Source organism: Myotis nattereri (genome assembly GCF_964212035.1).
Source record: "Myotis nattereri genome assembly, chromosome: X".
Lineage (NCBI taxonomy): Eukaryota > Metazoa > Chordata > Mammalia > Chiroptera > Vespertilionidae > Myotis > Myotis nattereri.
This window is the reverse complement of record NC_138078.1, coordinates 9196387-9216037: the sequence shown is the minus strand read 5'-3', so window position 1 is coordinate 9216037 and position 19651 is coordinate 9196387.

Genomic DNA, 19651 nt, shown 5'->3' with positions numbered 1-19651 from the left:
TACAAGATCACAACCAGGGTATTAACATTGATAAGAACACAAGATCTTAACTGAATTTCCTATTTTACTAGCGTGTGTGTGTGTGTGTGTGTGTGTGTGTGGTGTGTTCAGTTCTAGGCTTTTTATCACATGTGTAGGTCTGTGTGTCCACCACCATCGCCAAGATGCTGAATAGTTTTGTTATTAGAAACTCCTTCATAGTGCTCTCTTGTAACCATACCCACCTCCCTTTCACCCCTTCACTCCATCCTTAACCCCTGGCAACCACTAATCTGTTCTCCATTCATGAAATTTTGTCATTTCAAAAATGTTATATAAATGGAATCATATCTTATGTAACCTTTAGAATTAATAATTATCTGTAGATTAATCTAAGTTTTGTGTGTATCAGTAGTTTCTTTCTTTCTGTTTCTAAGTAGTTTTCCATGGGATGTATATAACATGGTTTATTTAACCATTGACCTATTGAAGGACATCTGAACTATGTCCAGTTTGGGACTACTAGATCTGTGGTATTTATTGAGCACCTACTATATATGATAGGCACTTTTGCAACTGTTGTCCCAACTAATCTTTACCCCTAAAAAATCCTTGTGAGATAAATATTAGTATCTGTGCTTTATAAATGAAGAATTTGAGGCTCTGTAATGCCAGTTAGCATGCCAAGGTCACACAATTGATAAGTGGCACAGTCAGAATTCATACTCAGATCCCAAGCCCATGAGAGTTATTTGCAAGTTGAGTTGATGGATCTTTCCTTGGGCTACATGGGCATTGGGGCTGGGGCTGGCCAAAATGAGCCCAGAATGAGAGCACTTAGGGCTGTTTATGCATCCTCATATTTCTCCTTTATTTTCCCACCATAAATCAGAATAGGCCTGAGGAATTTGACAGAGAAATACCTGGTAGCTAACCTGCTTGATGGATTTCTGTTTTAGAGGTGCCTGTGCTTAGAGGGTCATCAACAAGCCAAATCAAAAGGTGAAGGTGAGATTTGGTATCCCACATCTTGAAAAACATTCCATTATTTCGTGTGTTCTTTTCCCACTTTCTCTTTCAATTGACAAATGCATCAGGGAAGCGGTAGTTAAACTGACACATTGTCATTCTGAAACAATTGACTAGAAATGCCATGCCAGTTTATATAATTCCAGAAAAAGCTTCAGAGCAGCTCATCTGCCCAAGTGAGGGACATATTCTGCCTTCATAACTCAAGCACAGTCTCCTGGAAGAATGAGTATGCCTGTCAATAATGAGCCAGCATTCTGAAGGGAGAATCTTCAGGAAAATAGACACATACATCCTATCTTCTTCTGAACTTCAATGCTGGGGCAATTCTTAAGCTGTCTCTCCTAATGAAAGTGCTTCTCTCACCAGCCCATCACTTACAATTGCCATTTCACTTCCACTTCACACCCCTGAAACCAATCAGAAATTCTGAAATTGTGGCAACAGCAAAGGGGCATGTGTACACTTCAAGGGGAAAATTAAGACCATATTGAGATACCATCACAATGGCTAAAATTAATAACACTGACAATATTAAATGCTGTCAAGGTGCAGAGCAACAGGAGCTCTCATACACTGCTGATAGGAATTCAAAATAGAACAAAAATGTTCATAATAGATTTATTCATACTAGCCCAAAACTGTAAAAAGCCAGTGTGGCTCAGTTGGTTGGGCATCATCTCTTGCCGGTTCAATTCCCAGTCAGGGCACATGCCCAGGTTGTGAGCTCAGTCCCTGGTAGAGGGCATACGGAAAGCAGCCAATGGATGCTTCACTCTCACATTGATGTTTCTCTGTCTTTCTCTTCCTTCCTCTCTCTCTAAAAATCAATTTTAATTTTTTTAATTAAAAAGAGGACTCCTATTTTTAAAAACTGTAAAAACACAAATGTTCATCAGTGGGACTGGATAAATAATTGTTGAATATTCATGCAATAGAATACTAAACAGCAAAAAAATACTAATATATACAACATAGATGAATCTTATAGAAACTGAACTCAAGAGTATACTAGTATACTGTGTGATGCCATTTATGTGAAGTTCAAGAACAGTCAAAATTCATCTATGATGATATGGTGATAGAGTTCAGAATAGTAATTACCTCTAGAAGGGAAGGGGAGATGGTTACTGACTGAAGGGGAATGAGGAACTATCTAGGGTACTGGAAAATAGTTCTAAATCTTAATCTGGGTGGTAGTTAGTCAAGTAGGTAAAAATTCATCAAACGAAACAATATTTGTGCACTTTATGCCCTTTAGTATATAAATGCTATCAAAAATGTAAAGTTAAAAAAATACAAGGGAAGGAGACTAATGTAATACTTTAAACAATAAAGAATTAAAACAATACAAGGGAAAGTTGTTCCCCCGTTAACTTCAGGAGACACTGGCCCAGGCCATCCTTCTTTCCTATCCTCCTCCTCATCATCATGGATCTGTCAACACGAGGAAGTGTGACAGAGCCAGTTGACTGCTCCACCCAATGGATTATTTGGGAAAGTCAAATTGATACAATAGTAGGCATAATTAGCGGGAAGCCAGATGAGAGATTGGCACTGCAGTCTGAGGCAGGTTAAGCACTTCATGCTAAAATGCCTCCAGAGACTTTCCCTGTCTCCTGTTAACAAAAGGGTGACTCATGCTGAGGCAGAGATGGAGGAATTATTTGAGCATGGATAATTTCTCCTCCTCTGGAAACTTGAATTGGGACACACACACACACACACACACACACACACACACACCTACTTCTGATAGGCACTGATTCCAGAGGGATTTGAATATCCAAAATAAGAGATAGAGATTTGAGAAAAATTATCAGGGTGTACTAAACTCACATAATATATGCATTCATTGCTTTTATTTATCTACTAGAGGCCCAGTGCACAAAATTTGTGCACAGGCAGCGGGGGTCCCTCAGCCCGGCCTGCACCTTCTTGCAATCTGGGACCCCTCGGGGGATGTCCAGCAGTCAGACATCCCTCTCGCAATCCAGGACCACTAGCTCCTAACAGCTAGCCTGCCTGATCACCCCTAACCACTCTGCCTGTCTGCTTGATCACCCCTAACTGCTTGCCTGCCTGCCTGACTGCCCCTAACCACTTGCCTGTTTGCCTGACTGCCCCTAACCACTCTGCCCGCCTGCCTGATTGCCCCTAACTGCTTACCTGCCTGCCTGATTGCCTCTAACCACCTGTGCCTCAGCCCCGACAGCCACGGCTTCATCTGGAAGGACATCCAGAATGACCTCTGGAAGTTTGTTCAACTATCCAGTCTAATTAGCATATTATGCTTTTATTATTATAGATTTCTAATTCACACACAGTAAAATTCATTCTTTGTGGTACATAGTTCTATAATCTTGAACAAATGCATGTGGTTGTGTACGCACTACTACTATCCAAACACAGAACAGTTCTATCACACCAAAAAAATTCCTCAAGGTGCCCCTGTGTAATCAACCCCTTGTCCCACCCAAACCTGGCAGCCGCTGATCTGTTCTCTATCCCCATAAGTCCCTGGAGTTTTACTTTTGCCACAATGTCATGTAAAGGGAACCATACAGTATGTAGCCTTCTGGGTCTGCCATCTTTTACTTAGCATAAATCCTTAGAGAATCATCCAAGTTGTTTATGTATCAATAGATTCTTCTATTTTACTGCTGAGGAATATATGAATGTAGCACAATTTGTTTAACCATTCACCAGTTTAAAGACATTTGGGTTATTTCTAGATTTTGGCAATTATGAATAAAGCCCCTAAAAACATTCATGTGCAGGTTTTTGTGTAAACATATGTATTCATTTATTGGGCAAATACCTATAAGAGGGATTCCTGATAAGTGTAGGTTTAACTTTATAAGACACTAAGAACTCTTTTCCAAAGTGCTTGTACCATTTTTCTTTCCCACTAGCAATGTATAAGAGTTTGTTGTAAAAGCTTACTCATAGTGTATGTCCATTATGGATTGACAAAGGAACCTGTCCTTCATGGCCTCTCGGGGACCCAAGCAGATAGATCATCCACTGTTTTAAATGTTGCCTGTGACTCTGCCAGAGCAAAGGATAATTCCAGAGAATTTTTCATAGACGATTCATTGGTCAGCCCAGAAGTGACTCACATACATTGTGCTCACAAATCCTTGACCAGAACAAGTCACATGATCCCACTTCACCACAAGGGAGCTAGGAAATGCAATTCTACCATATGCCTGAAAGTGGAATGCTAAAAATACTTGGTGTAGGGTATTAATGACTATCAAGGTAAACACACAAACACACACATGAAGATAAGGCATAAAAATCATTCTAATGCAAACTAGAGAGTGATATATGTCTTTAGATAGGTAAGAGAAAGTGCAATTGCAGTTAAGAGAAGTTTTCTCTTATATGAGGTCAGAGGAGTCCGCAGGCAGCAGGAACCTTAGAAGTTAGGCCTTAAATGATCGTGGAAATTGGACATTCAAAATGTTTATATTACAAATATAATATTCTAGTTAAGAGGATGAGTCAGATTGACTGGGTTAAAATCTCAGATCCACCCAATACTAGATGCATGACCTTAACTTCTCTATGCCTAAGTTTCCTCATGTAAAAAATGAAGCTACTTACTAATGGTACCTGCTTCACAGGTTGTTGAGGGGAATAAATTAGATAATAACTATAAATAATCAATATTTGCAAAACGTTAGTGCCTAACACATAAGTGCTATAAATGGTACACACACACATACACACACACACACACACACACACACACACACCCTGTCTGCAACAAATTTAAAATCCAAAAGTCCAAACAAGCCCTTTCTTTGAGATTTTTACAGAGGCTGGATAAGAAAAATAAAAAAGAAAATTGGTTATCTCTGGTGAAATTTACTACTGGTTCTTCAGCAAGGGATGCAAACTGACATCCATTCACTGTCCCGCCCCTTAAGCACTGAGCATGGCCTTTCCTGTCACTTTACAAGCAAAAATTCAGATTAGATTTTTTAGCCATAGGCCAGAATTTTTCCTTTCCTGTCCGGAGCTATACCAGCTGAGCCATTCCAGGGGATTTTCCTCTCTGACTTTGGAGACTTAAACTCTGTTTAGGAAAGTATTTTCACCAAGCTATGTGAAAATAAGCCTTCATTCAACACCTGCCTGGGGATTTCTTTGAGTACCAAGGAGGAGTAAAGACCCCATAGGACAGATAAGCATGTGACAATAGGCATTTTCTCTTTCAAGAAAAAAAAAATGGAATCTGTACTAGAAGACCTCTATCTCTTTGAAGATAAGCAACTGAATAAATATTTCTACTGTAAATGGGAAAATAATAAATCTCACAACATCCGAATAATAGGGGTGCCAGAAGGAGAGGAAACTGAGCAAGGAATAGAAAACCTGTTTGAAAAAATAGTAACAGAAAATTTCCCTGATATAAGGAGGAAAAAACTCACACAAATCCAAGAAGCTCACAGAGTCCCAAACAAAATGAACCCAAAAAGACCGACACCAAGGCACATAATAATTAAATTGGCAAACACCAACGACAAAGCAAGAATCTTAAAAGCAGCCAGAGAGAGACAGAAAGTTACCTACAAAGGATCCCCCATCAGACTAGCGACCGATTTCTCAACAGAAACACATCAGGCAAGAAGGGAATGGAATGAAATATACAAAGTCATGCAAAGGAAGGGTCTGAATCCAAGAATACTATACCCATTGAGGCTATCAATCAAAATTGAGGGTCAAATAAGGAGCTTCACAGACAAAAATGGTCTACGGGAGTTTATTACAACCAAACCAGCAATGCAAGAAATGCTAAAGGGTCTGCTGTAAATAGAAAAAACAGGAAACAAAGAAGGAACGCAGCGGTAAAGAACAAAAATGGCGACTAACAAGTTTCTATCAATAATAACTTTAAATGTAAATGGATTAAATTCCCCAGTCAAAAGGCATAGGGTAAATGAGTGGATAAGAAAACATGACCCATATATCTGCTGTCTACAGGAAACCCACCTCAGAAAAAAAGACGCACACAGACTGATGGTGAAGGGATGGAAAAAGGTTTTTCAGGCCAATGGAAGTGAAAAAAAAGCCGGGGTAGCAATACTTATATCTGACAAATTAGATCTCAAAGTGAAGGACATAAAAAGAGATCAAGAAGGCCACTTCATAATACTAAAGGGAGCAGTCCAACAAGAAGAAATAACTCTGGTAAATATATATGCACCCAATATAGGAGCACCCAAATACGTAAGAAATCTTCTGGAGAAGATCAAGGGAGAGATTGACAGCAATACAATCATAGTAGGGGACCTTAACACCCCATTATCACCACTGGACAAATCCTCTAAACAGAAACTCAGCAAAGAAACATCAATCCTAAATGACTCACTAGATCAGATGGAATTAATTGACATCTTCAGAACATTTCACCCCAAAGCCACAGAATATACATTCTCCTCAGGTGCACATTTGTCATCTTCAAAGATAGACCATATATTGGGTCACAGACAAAGTCTCTTCAAATTCAAGAAAATTGAAATCATATCAAGTATCTTCTCAGACCACAAAGGCATAAAACTGGAAATCAACTACAACAAAAACAATCCAAAAAAATCAAACACATGGAGACTAAATAGCATGCTATTAAACAACGACTGGGTCACCAGTGAGATCAAAGAAGAAATAAAAAACATCATGGCAACGAATGACAATGAAAACACAACAATCCAAAACCTATGGGACACAGCAAAAGCAGTCTTGAGAGGGAAGTTCATAGCTCTACAAGCCTACTGCAAGAAACAAGAAACAATGAGAATAAATGACCTAACTCTACAACTCGAAGAATTAGAAAGAGAGCAACAAAAAAAGCCCACTGTAAGCAGAAGGAAGGAAATAACAAAGATCAGAGCGGAGATAAACGATATAGAGACCAAAAAAACAATACAAAAGATCAACAAAACCAAGAGCTGGTTCTTTGAAAGGATAAACAAGATTGATACACCTCTAGCCAGGCTCACCAAGAAACAAAGAGAGAGGACCCAAATAAACAAAATCAGAAATGAAAGAGGAGAAATAACAACAGACCCCATAGAAATACGAAGGATTGTTAGAAAATACTATGAACAACTTTACTCCAACACACTAGACAACCTGGAGGAAATGGACATATTCCTAGATAAATACAACCTTCCAAAACTTAACCAGGAAGAATCTAAAAATCTCAATAGGCCAATAACTATGGAGGAAATCGAAGCAGTAATCAAAAAGCTTCCAGCAAACAAAAGCCCGGGGCCAGATGGCTTCACAGGGGAGTTTTACCAAACATTCAAGGAAGACCTAAAACCTATCCTCCTCAGACTATGTCGAAAGATCCAAGAGGAAGGAACACTTCCCAGCTCATTCTATGAAGCCAACATCACCCTAATCCCAAAACCAGATAAAGACAATACAATGAAAGAGAATTATAGGCCAATATCCCTCATGAACATAGATGCCAAAATCCTCAACAAAATCCTAGCAAATCGGATCCAGCAGTACATCAGAAAGATCATACACCATGACCAAGTAGGATTTATCCCAGGGATGCAAGGATGGTACAATATCCGCAAATCAATAAACGTGATACATCACATAAACAAATTGAGAGAAAAAAACCACATAGTCATATCAATTGATGCGGAAAAAGCATTTGACAAAATCCAACACCCTTTCTTGATAAAAACTCTCAGCAAGATAGGAATTGAGGGATCATACCTCAACATAATAAAAGCCATATATGACAAACCCACAGCCAACATCATAATCAATGGGCTAAAACTAAAACCATTCCCCCTAAAAACAGGAACAAGACAGGGATGCCCCCTCTCACCACTCCTGTTCAACATAGTACTGGAAGTACTAGCCATTGCGATCAGACACGAAGAAGAAATAAAAGGCATCCAGATTGGAAAAGAAGAAGTAAAACTGTCCTTATTTGCAGATGACATGATACTGTACATACAGAACCCTAAAGACTCCATCAAAAAATTATTAGACTTAATAAATGAATTCGGCAATGTAGCAGGATACAAAATTAATGCTAAGAAATCCATGGCATTTCTTTACACCAATAGTGAACTTACAGAAAGTGAAACTACAGAAGCAATCCCATTTACCATTGCACCAAAAAAATTAAAATACCTAGGAATAAACTTAACTAAGGAGGTAAAAGACTTATATGCTGAAAACTACAGGACACTGAAAAAAGAGATAGAGGAAGACATAAACAGATGGAAGAATATACCGTGTTCATGGATTGGTAGAATCAACATCATCAAAATGTCCATACTACCCAAAGCAATTTATAGATTCAATGCAATCCCCATTAAATTACCAAAGGCATATTTCACAAATCTAGAACGAACGTTCCAAAAATTCATCTGGAATAAAAAAAGACCCCGAATAGCTGCAGCAATCCTGAGAAAACACAAAGTAGGTGGGATCTCAATACCAGATATCAAACTGTATTACAAAGCCACTATTCTTAAAACAGCTTGGTACTGGCACAAGAACAGACATATAGATCAATGGAATAGAATAGAGACCCCAGAAATCGACCCAAACCACTATGCCCAATTAATATTCGACAAAGGAGGCAAGAGCATTCAATGGAGTCAAGACAGTCTTTTCAATAAATGGTGTTGGGAAAATTGGACAGATACATGCAAAAGGATGAAACTAGATCACCAACTCACACCATACACAAAAATAAACTCAAAATGGATAAAAGACTTAAACGTAAGACGGGAAACCATAAAAATACTAGAGGAATCCACAGGCAGCGAAATCGCAAAAATATGCCGAAGAAATTTCTTCTCTGATAATGCTCCTAGGGCAATGGAAACTAAAGAGAAAATAAACAAATGGGACTACATCAAAATAAAAAGCTTTTGCACAGCAAAGGAAACCATCAAAAAAACAACAAGAAGACCCACTACATGGGAGAACATATTTACCAATGATACCACCAATAAGGGTTTAATTTCCAACATATACAGGGATCTCATATAACTTAACAAAAGGAAGATAAACAATCCAATAAAAAAATGGGCAACAGACCTAGATAGACACTTTTCGAAAGAGGACATACAGAAGGCAGAAAGACATATGAAAACCTGCTCAAAGTCACTAATTATACGAGAGATGCAAATCGAAACGACAATGCGTTATCATCTCACACCTGTCAGAATGGCTATCATCAACAAATCAACAAACAACAAGTGTTGGAGAGGATGTGGAGAAAAAGGAACCCTTCTGCACTGCTGGTGGGAATGCAGACTGGTGCAGCCACTGTGGAGAACAGTATGGAGCTACCTCAGAAGACTAAAAATGGAACTCCCATTTGACCCTGTGATCCCACTCCTAGGAATATATCCCAAGAAACCAGAAACGCCAATTAGAAAGGATATATGCACCCCTATGTTCATAGCAGCACAATTCACCATAGCTAAGATTTGGTAACAGCCTAAGTGCCCATCAGCAGATGAGTGGATTAGAAAACTGTGGTACATATACACAATGGAATACTATGCTGCGGTAAAAAAAAAAAAAAGGAACTCTTGCCTTTTGCAACAGCATGGATGGAACTGGAGAGCATTATGCTAAGTGAAATAAGCCAGTCAGAGAAAGATAAATACCACATGATCTCACTCATTTGTGGATTATAGAGAACAACATAGACTGATGAAAAAGGACAGACCCAAAGACTGAGAAACAGCGATCAGGCTATGAATCCCCAGAAGGAAAGTAGGGGAGGGCGGGGGTAAGGGGAAGAGATCAACAGAAGGACTTGTATACATGTATATAAGCCAAACCAATGGACATGGACAACGGGGGGATGGGAGCATGAGTTTGTGTGTGGGGGGGAGGTTGGGGGTTAAAGGGGGGGGATGAGGACACATTTGTAATACCTTAACTAATAATAAAAAAAATAATAAATCTCATAAGTAGAGAATGGAACCTTTCATTGGTTTAGATTATTTGGATGAATAAAGCTCATTCCAGCATATTCCATGTTTATTTCTCATAACCTCTCTATAAGGAAAGCAGAGGTAGAATTTAGTATTAACTCTCATTTCACAGATGAGAAAACTGAGACTCAGAAAGATGGAGTGACTTGCCCATAACATTGCAGCCAGTAAATAACAGAAGAGGAAATCAAACTCAGAGCTCTTTCTCGTGGTTATCTATAAAGTCCTATTTCCAAAAAGGTGGAGGGCATACTGCCAGGGGTGGGGGGGATGCAAAACTATTTAATTTTACATTGGATGTATTCATTAGCAAAACATATAACCAGAACAAATTGGTAATTTGAAGCTTCCCTTTTCAGTACATTTGATTTGTTTAAAACATTAGTCAATTCAAAGAAAATCTGAAGCAATGGCACAGATGGTGTATGGATATGGCAAAAACTGTAAAGATTGTCTCCAAAGGACTGAAGTCTAGAAACCCTGCTGTAAAGTGGTTAGAAAGAACAGTGACTTGGCTGTGAGTGCTCTTGGCCTGGATCTGTCACTAAAGGGCTTTACGACCTTGTACTAGTCATGACCTCTGAGTGTCAGTCCTATCCTATACCGAACGAGAGGGAGAGTTGCAGTCATTTCTGGAGCCTCTCCAGCTGGAATCTTCTAAGATAGTAATTGGGTGTTATGTCCAAGAAATGGGAAGGGCCGGGTTTCTTTGGCCTCCTTCTTCTAAAGCCAGCTTTTATTTGCCTGAATTCAAGCCAACAGGAGGCTGCCAGATCCAGGGCACATTCCTCTGGGTCAGCTGCTCAGGATCTTTTCTCAGGAGCTTCTAAGGAGGGCCCCTTCAGTGGCCTTGTTTCTAAAGTCTCCTCCCCCCTCCTGGCTGTGCACTCTGGACCCTTCAGCCTTCTTAGGAGGAGAGACCATGACAGGCAAAGAGAGAAGGAAGGAATGTCCACAGAACCAGCCTCCAATGAAGGAGCAAAGGAGAAAATTCGTAAGGATTTCAGCAGGGAGGAAATTTAGGCCATCAAAAGAAATGGAAGTCATGACAGTCCCACTCTGAATAGGACCAGGGTCACTGGGAAGTTTTTTTGGAAAGAGCCAGTATTCCCAATTGAATGTGTCTTGAAGGTACTATGGGTGGATAGCAGCTCTCCTACCACTGAACCAGATCAGCACCAAGAACAAGAAGGATGGTCACCATCAGTTCATAAAATTATGAAGAGCACTACCTTGACCTGCTTTGTAACCTTGGGCAAGAACTTAATCTCCTTGTGCTTCAGTTTCCCTATCTGTGAAATGGACGTAACTGTAACTATCTCCTAAGGTTCTGATAGAGATTAAATAAAAATAATTCATGTAAAGTCTGGCATGTGATAAGAACAGATACTATTGTTTAAATTTACTACTGATAATCTTAGACTGTGTAGCCAGCACAGTGTTCTAGCTTGGAATTAGAAAAATGTGGGTTGAAATCTTGGATTAGTCCTGTAACTTTGGCCTTCTTCAGTTTCCATTGATAAAATAGTGATGCTAATAGCACTCACATCTAGAGAGAGTTGTAACAATTCAATTGCATGATAGCATAAAACACTTAGCAGAATGCCTGCACATTTGAATTCTTCATAAATTATAGCTGTGGCAGACATGAATCTGTGCCCCCAAATCCTCCCTTGAGGAAAGCCTCATTGTCGTAGCTGCAGGAAGTGCTGCCAGCAGACAGGCTTATTGTCAATGCCTTCAGGGCCTGTGTGTCCCTCATAAGTTCTCTGAAGGCAGAACCTCCCAGTTCTTTGGTGTTCCCAAGACATTCAGCACAGCACTGCAAATACACTAGATCATCTCTAAATACTTATTGATGAGCTGACTAATTTACTGACTTACTTCTGAAACACTGAATATATTCCAATGGAGTCTACTTTGAAGCATTTCAGGTGAGAGAAGGGTAAAACTCCACATAGCCTAAGTCCAAGTCCACAGCAGAAATGAGATTGCCCTGACCAGCATCATCTCTTGCCAGCTTAAGAGGTTTCTTTCTTTTTTATTAAGATAGGATACAGAGCACTGACTTTTGGGGATCCAATTTAGTTCTCATCAAAATCCCTCCACTCTCTCCCTAGGACTGGCTGGGAGAGAGGACACTAGATTCATGCTGACCTCATTTCCAGTCAAGACTGCCTGTGAAAATGCAGTCTTGGCAGATGTGCCCTTTTGAGAAGATTTTTATCTTACAGAACTTGACAGATTTTCGGCCTCACTCTTTAATTTGAAGTTTCTCATATTACCCCCTCCCCTCCCACCATTCCAGCTTGGGTAATTTTTCTCTAAAGCTGACAGTTTCTCAGTTGGTGGTTGCATTCCAGAGTGGGTTAATGTGAAAGGCAGAATTGCCACATCTTGAATAACTTAACCCAAAGTGAGGACTGAATAAGGGACTGACCAGAATGTAGCACAGTCCTGAGCTTTTGAGCAGTAGTTTCCAAACCCAGTCCATGGAGCAACGCCAAGGCCCCACTCCCATGGAGATACAGTCCAATGGGGTGTGGTCAAATGTAGTAATGGCCACAATACTTTGCAGCTCCTCTCATCAAGAGGTGGAGTCTATTTCCACACCCCTTGAATCCAGGCTGGCCTTGTGACTTGTTTGACCAATGGAATGCAACTGTGTCCATTCCTACCTTAGACCTCAAGAAGCCTTGAAACTTCTACTCCCAAACTCTTGGAAGGCTATGACTGCCATATGAAGAAGCCTGGGTTAACCTGCTAGAGCAGTGGTTCTCCACCTTCCTAATGCCATGACCCTTTAATACAGTTCCTCATGTTGTGATCCAACCATAAAATTATTTTCGTTGCTACTTCATCACTCTAATTTTGCTACTGTTATGAATCGTAATGTAAATATCTGATATGCAGGATGTATTTTCATTGTTACAAATTGAACATAATTAAAGCATAGTGATTAATCACAAAAACAATATGTAATTATATATGTGTTTTCTGATTGTCTTAAGCGACTCCTGTGAAAGGGTCGTTCAACCCCCAATGGGGTCGCGACCCACAGGTTGAGAACCGCTGTGCTAGAGGGTGAGAGAGCACATGAAGAAAGGCCCCAGCCTTCCCAACAGAGGCCATTATAAACCAGCCAGTCCCACTGACCCATCAGCTGACAGCAGATGCATGAGCAGGTCCAGCCAAAAATCAGCCAAGCCTGGCCCAAGCAGAACAACCCAGTGAAGCCTAGGCCATATTGGCATCCTACAAAACTGGGGGTAATTTAATAAGTGATTATTTACATCACTTATTTTGGAGTATTTTGCTCCAAATAAAAGGGAGGCTGACTTATAGGGGGAGACAGAATGTAAAGAAGAAAACAAAAGATACAAATTGTGATGTGACAATAAAGGAAACAAACACAAATAGGTGATGGACAAGAACTATGGGTGACAAAGTTGGAAAAGATAGTCAAGGGAACACCTCTCTAAAGAAGTGATCCTTTTGCTGAGACCCAAATTAGGAGGAGCCAGTTAGGTGAAGACCCAAGAGCAGAGGAAGTTGCAAATCAAAGCCTCTAAGACATATTTCCAAAGGCCAGTGTGGCTGCAGCCCGGTGAGAAAGGAAGACTATAGATAAAGTCAGAGAGGTGGGCAAAGTGCAGCAAGAAACTACTGGAGGGTTTTAAACAGAGGAGTGACATCATCTGATTTTCATCTTTGAAAGGTCACTCTGGCTGCAGTGGGGAGGGTGGGTTCTAGAGTGTCGAGAGTGGAGGCAGGAAGGTGGTTGTGAAGCTATTGTAAAATCCAGGCTAAAGAAGATGGTGGCTTAGGCTAGGGAGGTATCAGTGGTGGTCGTGAGAGGGATCAGGTTATGGAACTATTTTGGAAGGAAAGCTTCCTTGCCACACATATGCTGGCTTGAAAGCAGTTTGTTATTTAATCCACATGTCTAGTAAAGTTTAGATTGTCGGTATTGCTTTACTCTTCATATGCTTATGCCAAGATTTTTATTGAGGACTTTTTACTAAGTGTATAATTTACTCATATTTTATGCAATTTTTATTGTTAATTATTAATAGGTGCATAAAATTTTCCTCATACCCAAAAAAGTGGATAAAACATAAATCTAACATCTGGTTGTACATAGAATGGAGTATTTGTTTCATAATTCTTATATTCACGATTTTGTGAATAGGATTAAAATTGTTTCTATTCAGAAATTATTTTGAACATTTTTTATCCAGAATTCCTATTACAGTCTCCCAAGATATCAACCTTTGGTAATATCCATTTACTTAAAATGTTCTTTTTCTTTTAACTTAATTGGGAAACATTTATTTCTTTCATAATTATTGAGAAACAGTGCAGTTTGGTGTTTAAAACCATGGACTGTGGAGCCAGTCTGCCAGGTTCAAATTCCAACTTTGCCATTTATTACTTGTGTGATCTTTGGCATGTTTTTCAAAATGAGGTAATAATAGTACTTCCCATATGGTGGTGTTATCACGATTACATTTTTTAATTCATGGGAAGTGCTTAGAACAGCCTCTGGTATGTAGCAGGTGCTCAGAGTTAGCTGTTATTAACACTGAATATCTTTAGGATGCCAGTCATTGGACTACATCTCCTTCTTCATGTAAATATTTGAAAGGGGAATAATCATATGTCATTTAAAAATTAAAAAAAAAATCGTATTTCAGACTTTCACTAATCCAGAATTCCCTTCCTAATTTTCTGTCTCTGCAAGTTTTGACTATATGTTGTCCTAATGACTGGTCCTCATGCTCATTGTCCCATTGGCCAGCACCAGCCTTGAATTCTTAACTGTGGATTGCCTATGTAAAAACATGTCAACAGCACACTGTGTGGTGACTATACCAGATACTATTGTAGAAAAATTGCCTGTTGCACAAAAAGAGGTGGTAGTCAAGTTATTCATGAGTTTTTAGTTAGAGAGGGACTGGGACTGAGGTAATCTTTTATGCTTATTCAGTTAAATGTCTATTGCCTGGACTGGGAAGGCTCAAACAGCCTAGAGCTGAACAGCTTAGGCTCCCCAGGCATCTCCATCTCTGTGTGGTCTCTCCAATATGGCAGTCACAGGGTAGCCAGACTTCTTAAATGGTGACATAGTAGCTCAGGACTCCAACAGTGACTCTGAGAGAGAGAGGGGGGGGGGGCTATATTGCCTCTTATTACCTAGTCTTGGAAGTCACATATTTGTCACAACTAATATTGTAGTGTATTAGTTGAGACTGTCACAAAGACCCATCCAATGTTCAAGGGAAAAGCAACATAGACTCCACCTTTTTTTTATTGCTTAAAGTATTACAAAGAGTATTACATATGTCTCCTTTTTCCCCCTTGACCTTCCCACGGCCTCCCCTACCGCCAGTGTCTTGTGTCCATTGGTTATGCTTATATGCATGCATACAAGTCCTTCAGGTGTTCTCTTACCCCCCTCCCAACCCTCTCCGGCCTTCCTGCTGTAGTTTTAGACTCCACCTCTTGATGGGGAAGAGAGGGTGGCAAGACTCTGGAAGAGCATGTGGAAATATTATGGTCATTTTTTTTGGAAAGTATGCTCTGCCACCAATGAAAAGAGTCAGTCAGTTAAATCATGACTTGTGCTGGCCAAGGAGATGATATGCACCACGAACAAAAATCCATAGATCCACCTGAGTTGGTTTCATCTGTATCTTTGCCTTAAAGTTCTACCTTTATGGGGTTAAAAGAGAAAGTGATTATGAATACAAGGGGAAGAAGGAAACTCATTTATTGAGAACCTGAATACTTCACACAAAGCTAACTGTAGATCAACAACCATTCAGCTCATGATTCTGCGGGACAGCAATTTGAAATGGATTCAGTGGATCAGTTTTTCTGATCTATGCCAACCTCAGCTGATTGTTGTGCTTGCTGCATCATCAGCCAGATGCACCTTGGTTTATCCCCTCACGGTCTCTCATCCTCCAGCAGGATAGCCCAGGTTTGTTCATATAATGGAAAGGTCCTGGAGCAGCAAGCCTCATCATGCAGGCACTTTTGAATTTCATTCCATGTGTTTCAGTGGTATTTGGGTAGTCATCTCCTGAAGGTTGAATTAGGGGTATACAAACCAGGTCAAGGAAATATTGAAGAGGGGGGGGTGGAAATGTGCACTAAATCTTATGAAAATCAATCTACCAGAATTACCAATGGCTTCAAAAGCCCCTGTCTTCAGTGAATGCCTGTCTTCCCATAATAAGGTTAAGGGCAGGGTGACTAGGGACCTACAGGGACTTCCTGATGACCTTGGCAATCAAGTTCCTTCCAGAGGATGTCAGTCTAGCACTGCTGCTCCCATTAATCATTTATCACCTGTCCCAGAAGTGAGTTATAATTCAACCTCAATACATACATATTATCATTAGCAAGAAAAAGTAAAGCAACTCAATTCTTCTTTTTGTTCTGTTTTTCTTCTTTTTACTTTTTTTTTTTTTCCGGAATGGAACAGTTCAAACCAGAAGACTGGAAGAACAAAAGGTCAACTGGGGCAGAAAAGCTACCTACCGCATAAATGGACAAGGTTACATGGTCAGACAAAACCCAGAGATAAGTGTGTTATTGTGCAAAGTGAGGCCATGAGTGCATTTTAGAATATTAAATTATTTTTTAAAATTGTCCTTGAGTCTTTGGCCTTTTTTATTTCTTCCACTTAGCTGTCTCACTTCTTTACCCAAAACATAAACCATAGCCTTCCTCTCGGGCTACATCTATTTTGAGGGGTTAATATTTAAGCTATGAACAACTTGTCTCCAAAGAACAATCCCCATCCTCACCTTCCATCCTCTTACCACACCCCCACACCCACACCCCCCTCAACAACTTGGTTGCTAACCCCTTAATGGAATTCCTAATGTCTGTTCCTCCTTCATTTAGGAGGATTCATCTTGAAGAACTGGGAGCAGACCCCAACAGCAGACACATTCTTGGCCAAGGTCTAGGGGAACTTATCCCCTATCCCTGAGATCCTTTTAGTGTCATGTGAGCTATAAGTAGGACACTACTTGATTTCAGAATGCTCTCTACTCCTTCCCCAAATTTATAAGCCTCGTGGCACAGGTAGAATAATAGTCCCCCAAAGATACTGTATTAGTTTGTTAGGGCTGTAATGAAGAATTTGCTCTAGGTCTCTCTCCTAGATTCTGGTGTTTTGCTGGTATTCCTTGTCTTGTAGACATAATAGTATAACCCCAATCTCTGCCTTTGTGTTCACATGGCCTTATTCATGTGTGTGTGTGTGTGTGTGTGTGTGTACCTCCCTTTTTATAAGGACACACTCATATCAGATTAGCCCCCATCCTAATTACCTCATCTTAATTTGATCACCTGAAAAGACCCTATTTCCAAATAAGGTCACATTCACAGGCACTAGGGGTTAGGACTTCAAAAACTTTTGGGGAGACACAATTATGTTTGAATATGTTACCCTACATGGCAAAAGAGACTTTGCAAATGTGACTAAAGTTATTGAAAGAACTTTGATATGGGAAGATTATCCTGAATTATCCAAGCCCAATATAATCATATTGGGTCCTTAAAGTGGGAAATGTTTTCCCACTATGGAGAGAGGGGGTATGTGAAGATGGAAGAATGGTCAGAGATGCAACACTGAAAATGATGAAAGAGGGGCAAAGCCAAGGAATGTGGTGGCCTCAAGAAGCTTAAAAAGGCAGGTAAATGGATTCTTTCCTAGAGCTTCCAGAAAGGAATGCAACCCTACCAACACCTTGATTTTAGCCCAGGGAGACCTTGTCAGACTTCTCACCTATAGAACCATAAGATATTACAATTGCAAAGTTTAAGCCACCAATTGTAGTGATTTTTCAGGTAGCAGTAGAAAACTGCTTAATACAGTTGCTATTAAGCCTAAGCAGGTCTTGTTTCCTAAAAGCAGAACCTGAGAGAGATATCCATGCAAGTGATCTATAGGGGGAAGGTGCAGAATAGGGCAGGGGAAAAAATTGAGCAAGGATGTGATCTCTACTGGAAACTAGCTTCAGCCTGATCCCATGGAGAGCTCTGAAGCATAAATAGCACCACAGAGTTAGTTAAACTTTGGCAAGGCTTTTATACCCCCATTCCAGTCAGTCATTGAGCAAGGTCTGTGGGAGTATGGGGGAGAGGGGTCCATGAGTAGGGGAGGGGCAGAGCTTGCAGAGACAGGAGCAGCTATGACTTTTCAGCCAACACTCATAGTAGCTGGGAAATAGGGGCCCTACAGATAACCTTGAGGAAAACAATGTAACCTTGAGACCCTCAGCTCCCTCGTGTCTATATAACAAGGACAGTATATTTTCACAATTTTAGGCTACATTTTTCCTGTTCCTTCTCAAGGACATTGCTTTACCCTGGTCAGCCCAAGGCATCTATTTTCTAGGATATGGGGTGGGGTGGGTGGGGTGAAAGAAGACTGAGATTTTGCTACAGAGGGAATGTGGAGAGAAAGACCAAAATAATATTTGGCTTTTGATGCTCAAAATTAAATTAGGCAGCAGGCAAGGGGCTTGCAAGCTAAGAGATTGTCTTGAGGAAACATTTTCTAGAATCCTTTTTCTCTTCTTGTAGCCAATCAGCAAATAAACTTGAAGACTCCGCTCCTAGTTTTTTACTATAGTGAAAAAGGGTAGACCTTTGTCCACCATGAAGGCATAATTGGAATCAGGGAGAAGGAACTAAGACAAAGGAGAAATAAAATAAAACCCCACCCCTTTTCCAACCTAAGAATTTGTGAGAAGTAGGAAAATGCAAGGTGAGAAAGCAGTCATACAGGTGTATCCTGAGCTCCCCTTTCTGGAATGTGGGGTAGCCACATTGAGAGACAAAAGGGCCTTGGACAAATCTGAGTCACCTTAAAGTCAACTGGATGGCACAGTGGGATGGGTCACGGGGGCTCTGGTCTTTCCAAGCTGCCTCTGGTACCTGTAGATTATAACACCTGGGTTAAGAACCAGAGGGCCCACCATGAGCCCACCTTGGCAGGACAATGTCACCCTACAGTGGCCTACACAGAGGCCTCAGCAGGCACCCAGAGATTGGTAGGGAGTGTCTGATCATTGTGGCAGGCCACAGGCCTCAGCCACACCAGGAGAAAGGTCAAATCCCAAGTTGAACCAGCAAAAAAGATATCAGCCTAGCATCTGGAAGAGTCTAAGGGACCTGCCTAAATAAGCCTTTTCCTCCTGCAGTTGGGAAAGTGCTCTGAGAGAAAAGTTTTCACCAAATGAGAGTCTGAATATATCCTAAAAGGCCCATTTATATTATCAAAGCTGACCTCTTTTAAACCAGAATGGACATTTCACTTAGTTTTATCCCACCAACAAGGAGGTGGGGCTCTGTAGACTTATTAAGGATCACATAAAATCAATTTTTGGCACAAGCCATATGCAGGTGAATTTAACTCTACCATGTGTACAATGAGGGGTTAGCCAAATAACCTTCAATGTGCTTTCTAACTTTAAAATTTTTTGATCTTGACCTGACAGCAGGAGGCTACCATAGCTGAGAACTATTTGAGACAGCCCCCCAGGAGAAGAGGACTACTCTGGCTCGCACCCCAAGAAGGTAGCTCCCAGGAAAAGTGAGCCCTCATGCCCATCCCT